We start from the raw sequence: 9,441 nt of genomic DNA, 5'->3' as shown, positions 1-9,441 counted from the left end.
ATATTGCATTTCACGTCATAAAAAACTAGATAGTTTCACTAATGACAAAAACTAACATTATTCTATGTTATTATTTGTTTTACCTGAACACATTAAGCGCAATTTCACCGAAAATACTAATTAGTTTTCGGATAAATCTCCGACCAGAACTAATTACGTGATAATTTCAAATTATCATACATAAAACATCATCTCTGTTAAAAATACGAAAGACATTTGGTCAAAAAATTGCAGCACCGTCAGCATGCGATTCATCTCCATATTCGCCCTGATTTGTTTTGCCTAAACTTGTTACGCGAAATCTTTCAAAATATCACTGTAATTCATGAATAGCACCGATCAAATACAATGTTTCTTGGAATTTTCATCCATCGCACACCATCCTTGTTAAAAAGCCATATGAAAAAGACCAATCTAAAATACTAGATTTCTACATTAAGAGCAGTAATGTGCGAAGGGGTGTGGATGAGAAACTTTTTTGTTGCTAAAATTATTCGAATTTGCTAGGGTCTTTCATTCAAAATGTGAGGACCTTTTTTTGGTCGTCAATTTTGGAAACTGACAAATCTTTTGATTTTCTAGAGTTTTTCGGAATCTGAGAGGATTTTTTTCAATTTTCTAGGGTTTTTTAGGGATTTTAGATATAAATCAGACATTACATTGAGATATTTTCAGCTAGCTGAATCAGTTCAGCTAGAAGTGATTGCTATGTTGTTTGTAAAAATTGAAGTGTTTTTATAAAGATGATAATTTGAAGTAATAGTGTTTTTATGTTCAGTGCATCTCTATTCAGTTTTTTTTTTTTTCATTTTTGTCGCATATTTTCCATTTTATCGCTATAATGCAAAGCACGCCGAAAACGACAGCTGAGAAACTCAGCAACTTCACTATGGTTGACTGTGCTTATGTTAAGTGACCCAAACGATAACAATTTTCTCGTATATTTTCGAAATAAAATGACAAAATTACATCGGGCTAGCCAACGCATCGACATGTTATGCATGTTTTTCTATTTTCCATTATTTTTATACTTCTGACATTTAATTATTTTTTCGATCAAATAATTTGTTTATTTAATACGCTATGCAGTTTGCATATACACTTTTTTTGTCGACCTCGAAAAAAGAGAGTTCGACCAAAACAATTGAAATCCAGAGAGGAAACCATATCAATTTCGATACATTAAATTTGCTTCGAAAAGGAGTTTTGAATGCTGCTTTTGACAATTTTTTTCAATTCCAATTACGAGCATAATATCAAAAAGCATATCAAAGTTGTTGCTAGTATTGCTACACACTAAGTGCTAATTATTAATCCCACTTAAAATGATGCAAATTATCGATTAAAAAAAAAAATATTGCTCGTGGTTTCCGAAAATATTCGCAAAAGTGCAAACATCCATTATATTGTAACATTTGCACGGTGGCGGCATATACACCACAGCGATATATTGAAAACATTAAATTTGCGTCGTAGGATGGTGGACAGTAAGTATCGGTATGACAGCAACTGACCGGTTAGCTTCAACCGATGTTTGTTCAAAAGAGTGTCATACACAGAAAACGAACGTTAATCGTAATTGCATGCGACAAGCACATAGAAACATTTTTGTTTTCATTGCTGAATGAAACGGAAAAAAATACACACGAAAAGAGAGAAAAAGAGAGAGGGCGCATACGATCACGACTAATGCATACCAAAAGTGTGGAAAATGGAAATATTTTTCATGAAATGTATGTTTTTGGCCATTGCTATCTGACAAATACAATTAAGCAATAAATATTTGTTTGAATCACAGCTGGTACTTGTATCACACTGTGAGCATGTGAGAGAGTCGTGCAATTTTTCAGTCTGGCGATTAAAATGAATGTATATGAATAGTTCTGATGCATTGATGCAGAAAAATGGATACAGTTTTTTGAAATATAAAATTCCAAAATACCACACAATTAGTCGGTGCCATAAGTCACAAATAATCAATTGAATTTCGAATGATTTAAAAAAATACATTCATTCACACACGCGTACCTCACGCGTATATACGCCCATACTAAAATGGGATAGTTATCTATTATTAATTCATTGAAGTGCAACATATTTCCATGAAACATTAATGTGACAAAATCCATTATGTATTAGTAGTCGTATTCAATCGATTTTTTTTGCAATTGAAATTGTTCATTTAATAATTGATTTTGTTATGTTTTATTGCAGATTTGTTGATTTGTAGTGGTGTTGTCGCAATAAACAAAACCACAACTACAAAAAAAACCCACATTGATTGTAAATGTACATAAACTACAAGGCAATACGGAGGGACTTAAAAGTGCATTAGCTCGTCTAAGACATCGAACGGGCTCACCATCATCATCGCCGTCGTCAACATCATCGCCAACTCCAAATACCTCATCAAAATCTGTAGCTGCTGCTGCTGTTGCCGCCGTTCTTTCGTCTACATCATCCGATAGCCGAAACGTGAGTACAATTCACTTCTTGCATTTCTTTTTCATTTCAATTTCAGCTGCAATATGCACTGTATTTCAATTAATATTGAGCACTTCCTCTTTGAAATGAACTTGCCATACATATGGCATTATATATCTATAATCTATATATATATAAGGAATATATATACAAACAAAGTTTTGCTCTGTCAAACTGAATTAAAAACTTTTATTGCTTTCATTATTCTCCGATTCAAAATCCATTTGAGTGGATTTTGAGTTGTCGATGAAAACAACGAAGCAACGGATAAAACACACACACAGAGACCAATAAGAGACAGAGAATGGGAACGAAATACAGTTTAAAACGGATCACATAATTTCATTCAACATTACGCCAGTGGATAAATGGAATATGAAGACATGTCAGATTAAAGTAAATTGAATGCCCAGCATGTTTGACTTTCGTGATGAGCTTTTTTCTGATTTATCAGTGCGATCCAAACTCGTTAGATGTATGCACTGCAGTCGGATCTCTCTCTGTATGTTTAATACCAATTTCATGCATGACAACATTTTCATCGGTGTGAATCATTTGTTATTGTAAGCGGCACAAATACACGAAAAATTTACTGTTCGGTTGTACAACGAGTAGCGGAATCACTTTTGGGGATTTATTGTCAAAGTTGATCAAACATGTTGCAATAATCCTGAACGTGAACATAACAAAGCAACGTACATTTCAAACATTGCATCGAACATTTTGCAGAAAAGTGAATGAAATGAATCTAAGTCTCATTCAACATGCACTTGACAACTTCCTCTTCTCTTTCTCACATTCTCACACACCCATTCTCGGCGCATGAACGTTATTGCTGTTGTTTCCATGTCAAATTGCTTGAATGTTATTCGTTTATTGCATCGGCGTTCTGGTGTTTGTGTCTGTGTGAGAGTACATTTGTGTCGCCTTTGATCATTTGATATTCACAAAATAAAAATTCAAACGCAAGTACAACGAAAATGTTAATTTAATGACAAAACTTTCGGGAATATATTCACTCATATGAAGGAAAAAGGCATACATAGTATGTATTACATACATTAGCAGACGCAAACTTATTTCAAGTTATCGAATTTAGAAATATTCCCAAGATAACATTTACAAAAAAATAAAATATATTTTAGATAATAGCCTTTGTTCCTCCTGAGATAGTGAGTTTTCTTTTTAGAAATTTGGCAAAAATTCACTAATTCCCAAAATCAATCGACCAATGCATAGCAAAAACGACAACATAATTTTGTGTGAAAATTCAAAATGTTGAAAATGTAAGGCAATTTTCTTTATCAATTTTTTAAAATAACTCTATTTCAGAATGCTGAATGTTCACATTTTTATTCTTTCTAATATTAATTTTATAATCCATTTCATTTAGAAATAATTTACAGATAAATAAAAAAAACTTCTCTCCGTTGATAATTGGCAGTGCTAAGCGCTATCGAAATAGAACTGAACTAAAATACACAAAATTAAAGTCGAATTGAATTTTGACATTCTGTTTAAATGAGACGTAGGAATATACTGCAATATACTCACAACAGTAGCTATTGGCTATTGTAACCATTTAAATGTAATTTCATTTTCCAACTAAGTTAAATTGAAAGGAGACGCCAATTTTCGTTTCCAAAATTGAATATCGTATCGCATTCAAATGAAAGTCTCTACTCTCATTACTCATTTCGGTGAAATATAAAGAAGTGTAAAAGCCAAGAGATAGATGATTCAATTTAATTGAAAAGAAAGGACATATTGAGCCAATGAAATTGAAACGACCAATTGCAATTCATTTCAATTCAATGCTATCGCAGTAGTATAGTATACCAAGTACAATTAAATCAATAGACACTGTTTTTTTTTTTAAATATAATGCAAAGTTACGGTGAGGGAGTTGATTTGCGGCTGTTTTGAATCAAAATTACAGTTCTGGAAAGGGAGAAAGAAAAATAAGCGAATTTCAAAAACATACGAAATGGCATTGAAAAAAAAGGAAACTATGATGATATCGTTGTAGAGTAATTAATCATCGAATAAAGATGTGATACAAGCAGCAGGTTGAAATAACACTCTTGAATCCACTCTTTTTTTGAAAACAATATAATTAATGTCTTATTGTTCCAAACGAAATGTTTCGACTACAATATGTTTGTTTCTGTTTTCAATTCAAAATTGGATTGATATATATCATGTGCGAGTGTATGCATTCAAGAGAAATTAATTGACCATATAGTAAAAGTTAAACATTGCAGACGAATCGATTTAGATGGATAATCAACAAATACAATAGATTCCATTCGTATCACTTTTGTGTCAAGATGTTTGATTATATTTTGATGTTCATTGTTGATGATGACAATCAATACTGTATGAAACATAAATGTATTTTGCATCTGAGCTCCGAAGATCGGATCAACCTTATTGTGAAAATTGTGATAATGGCTTTGACCAAAGTTCAAGAAACCAAACAACTTGAACTATTTTACATTGGCCATTGGTCATCATTTGATGGCATTCAATATTCGTGTTAGGCTTAATCACTGTTATGGCATTTTGATATTTGATAAATTGGCTCGTGAATTGAAACGATGCTGTAAAAATCTTGAGAATTTGTCGATTCGTTTAAATTCGGGAATCGCTTATTCATCGCCATTTGTAACAAAATTTATCGAATCGAGAAAAATCGACCAAATACTCTCCCATTCTTAGTGAAACGAAGTCTTTTGTTGTTCACATATACACTATCATTTTATTGATGGAATTTACAATTTAAGTCCTTCCAACTGTAAATTTTTCGTGCTTGATTGAGTGTATGAGATTATCTTCTTTCGATCGATAGCATCGAGTTCAATATATATATATATATATATCTGTATAAATGTATTTAGTATGCAAAATGTGTCGCATGTTACAAAGCAGATTATATATTCATGCTTTTACCCGATATCACCGGGACTTTGCAATGAGCAGTCGTAGACATCGATTGAGAAACAAAATGAAAGAGAAAAGGGGGAGAAATTGAGAGCGATAGAGAAATCAAGATAAAAATGACCAGATACGTGTTTTGAAGGGGGATAAAAATCACAATAATATTGTCTATTTTTTTACATTAAATGTCACTAATCGAAGTCGTTGTTTAATTATACTTTGTATTGAATTTTAAAACTTTTTTTTGTTCAATAGTGTTCTTCAATTTATTCCAATTTACGTTAAAATCGTTCGTTCGCTCGATTGCTTTCTCTTAAGCTTGAATACCAACGATATATATATATCCTCTTATTATTCAAGTCGATTACTGTGCCAACAATAGATGGTGGAAAAAGCGACAGTTGGATCTCAAAATAAGTGAATCTGAATTGAGAGTCATATTTGCTCTGATTATGTTATAATTTTTGAATCATTGGAAATCAATGTGGGCACATGAAATCCGTTTGCATTTGATAGACGCCTGAAATCAAACACAATAGAAAACCAATCATCTCTGATTTTCTCACTACATAGAAATAGTGCGCTCATTCGCTTACATCGTAGTGTAGTAGCTTCTGTTGATAATGTATACAAATGTTGCTTATATACATGCATCGTCTGATGCACACGAAATAACAAAACATAAAAACTACCTCCTAAACATACATATATGTATATATTTTTTGTTATTCGTATGTTGTGATGTTACTGTGCGTTAGTGGAATAACGTGTTGTTTATGTAAATCAGAAAGCTTTTGCATATATATTTTTTTATATTGATTGCCTGTTCGGAAATTCCAGTCTCTTTCATTTATGATGCCAATTGATTGATGTGTATGTGTGTGTGTTTGCATTTCTTTATATTATTATTTACATCCGTACGGTGTGTGGGTGTGTGTGTGTCAACCATTTTCATAAGAATTGATGCAGCATTCAAAGTCTTTTCAAGTGTTCAGTTTAGTTTTGTATCTCCGTTGAAAATCACTTGCTTTAATGATTCTTAAGGCTTAAAAGAGATTTGACGGTTCGGTGTAACATACAGTTTCTATTAGTTAGTACAAATCGCAATGACGAAAGATTATTAAATGATAACTGTGCGTGAGATTTTCGAATTTATTTTATATAACCAATATCTCTCTGTTCGATATTATTTCATTTGTATTTGAAAACATCGAGTATTGAATCGAGACTACATATTTCCATTAACCACCCACACGCATGCTAATTTTTTTGCAATTCTGGAAGAGTAAACACGAATGGATATTTGAAATGACCGATGTCTGCATACGAAATTCTCTGCTGTCACTTGTAATCGACAGCACTCAGTTTGTTCGTTCCAAAGCTAAATACACATAGATTTACCAATTGAAGGGTGTTTGATTTATTATTGTCATGTGCATTGTATACGGAGAAATTCGGAATGAATTTGAATTCATAATTTTTTTATGGCATAAAAATTACATAGCGAAACCACAATTTCAATGGGGATGTATGAGTAAATTCTGTTGCAATTTTGGTTGTATGCTTCAATGGTTTATTTAAGAAGTTTGTTCAAATTTAGTGGACGGATAACAATGAAATTTTACAAATATTTGCTAGCATATTTCAATTTCATTTTATGCGATGAACTCAAATTGGTTGAACAGAGTTCTTAGTATTTTAAAATAGTGTAAAAACCGAGTGAAAATTGAAACTATAGAAAAATACTGAACGACGTGTTTCGATTGCACATTGCATTGCATTCTGCAAAGGAAATAGTGAATTGTGAATTCATTGCCTTGACCGGTACATGCTTACTCTCTATTGCATTGAATTGGGTGGGCAAAATGCACTGAATAGAAATAGTAATTTAATTAAAATCTCAACTGTTTTGCATTTGAAATAGTTAAAACAAATATAAAATGCAAGGTGAGAGTGAGAACGTGTGAACAAGGTATGTATTATTATTCGAATGCAAAAAAGTTCGTATATTGTACACAACCCTCGTCGTCGAATAAATGCAAAGCATAAAATTAAGTGCAGGCTCCGTTAAATTAACGATATTAAGGTCAAACAGTGAACCAAAACTTTTATATCTGAAACGAGCGATATCCAACTTCGGTTGTGAACAAAGAACGACAAAAGAAGAAGGGAAAGACCAGAAAGACTCACCGAATGAATAAAAAAGGGGCACAGGAGAGATAGGGAGAGCTAAGGTTTGCTCACACTAACTTACTTTATTAAGCACATATCGTAGATTAATTAGTATATGAAACAAGTTTTCATTTGATTGATGCTAACACCTGAATTGCATCGCAAACTAAAGAGAATGAGAGATATTTTTCGTATCAATGAAATGAATCTAATTTAGAATATTTCCCGTATCGATGCTGCTGTTCGTGCACACGCTTGGAATGAAAACTATTATCTCCAACGTCCGATTTATATGTGCATCACACTACACCAATTCCATATGCATGAAATGATGAACGGAAATAATAATCGCATCTTCCATATGCTGACATCATATTTGGATTTAAGCTTCAACATTCGGAATTCGGAATATATTTTTTTTTATTTGGGCTTGATTTATTGATGCATGTATGCAGAAATATTTACGCTACACATTTCTGAGAAATAGTATACATGTCATTACAATAATTATGGTACACATGTCAAAAGACATTATAATTTGAATGAAAATTAAGAGCATATTTTAACAAGAAAATCCCATTAAAATTTGCTAATAATAATTGCTCATCAAAATTTCATTAAACATGTCATTCATTGAATTTAATGATATAATCCCAAGTTAAAAATTTAGTTTCTTGCGCGAGTGGGAGAGCTTAACTCATTTTAAATTAAAAATTCAATAAATTCAGCAAAAAAAAAAACAATAAATTCACTGGTCATCAGTAGAAATCAAGTGTGGACATGTATATTTCAACAAAGACTTTGAGTGGGTAAACGGAACCTAATTCTGTTGATATGTGACAGTCAGATTTTACTGAGGGGGTACACACCAATCATCTAAATGTCAATTTGACAAAAAGGTTGACATCGTTGATTTTATTTGGATTGGAAAAAAACACGAAATAAATAAAAATGATGAGTAAATAGATTTACAAAAAACAAACGAAATCATTTTTTTGAAGACAAATAAATTTTGTTTGTTTAATACATATTTCTTGGATGACACACAGACGACATTTCAAATATCATCTAAACAATATGAATCTTTTGAATCACGGCGAATCAGTAGAATCAAGTCCATCCCCTAGGATTTTACTATACACCATACATTATAATGAGATATTTTCAGCTAGCTTGAATCACCTCAAAATGTCCATAAACAGTTATTTATTTATTTATTTATTTAGTCACCGCCAAGAACTGGCTTAATTGACAGTTGATCTATATTTTGGGTATATTTTGTATGCGTTGAACAATATTTGCTATTCAAAAATGGATTTTTCTCATGGCAAACATCGAAAATATGATTGAATTTTGATAGACTTATTGTTTCAGTGTGTCTAAATTTATTGTGTATAAGCGGAAATGACAAATGGCGAGAGAGAGAGAGATAGAGAGAGAGCAATAAAAGTTTTTGGAATGAAAAGTTTTCGATCGAAAGTATGGCATGCTAATTTTGACCGAAAAGGAGAGAAAAGACGGCCTGCAAATAGTGGAATCGGTTTTGTATATTCAGCGCAACACCAACAAAAATATCAACCATACTACCAAATCAAAGTCAAACCAAACGTCGAAAAGTTTTTTTTGGGTATGCAAAAGTTTTTAAACGAAATCAATTGAAAAGTGTCAGGCAAAGTTTTGAAGCTCTCATATCAATGTGTTCCTTACTCTTTCACTTTTGAATCGAGCCAGATCAACCAAGAAAATGCGGAAAAGTGTAACGCACGCAGTCCACAATTCCGCTCTCTCTCTCTCTCTCTCTCTCTCTCTCTCTCTCTCTCTCTCTCTCTCTCTCTCTCTCTCTCT

The 9,441-nt window shown here is 32.3% G+C and overlaps 1 protein-coding gene across 5 annotated transcripts in view; it reads left to right on the top strand.

Moving 5' to 3' along the window:
* The window catches only part of LOC116352191, a 112,263-nt gene that overhangs the window by 30,893 nt on the left and 71,929 nt on the right, over nt 1-9,441 (top strand). For all 5 annotated transcript variants that reach the window (XR_004202270.1, XM_031784590.1, XM_031784589.1 and 2 more), the window contains exon 3: nt 2,215-2,475. The gene's annotated coding sequence lies outside the window, so the exon portion shown is untranslated. The remainder of the gene's footprint in view (nt 1-2,214; nt 2,476-9,441) is intronic.

Source organism: Contarinia nasturtii, unplaced genomic scaffold (assembly GCF_009176525.2).
Source record: "Contarinia nasturtii isolate CC-2019 unplaced genomic scaffold, AAFC_CNas_1.1 Cnas_scaffold_187, whole genome shotgun sequence".
Taxonomy (NCBI): Eukaryota; Metazoa; Arthropoda; class Insecta; order Diptera; family Cecidomyiidae; genus Contarinia; species Contarinia nasturtii.
The sequence above is the reverse complement of the archived record's forward strand: the minus strand, read 5'-3'. Positions and strand labels throughout refer to the sequence as shown.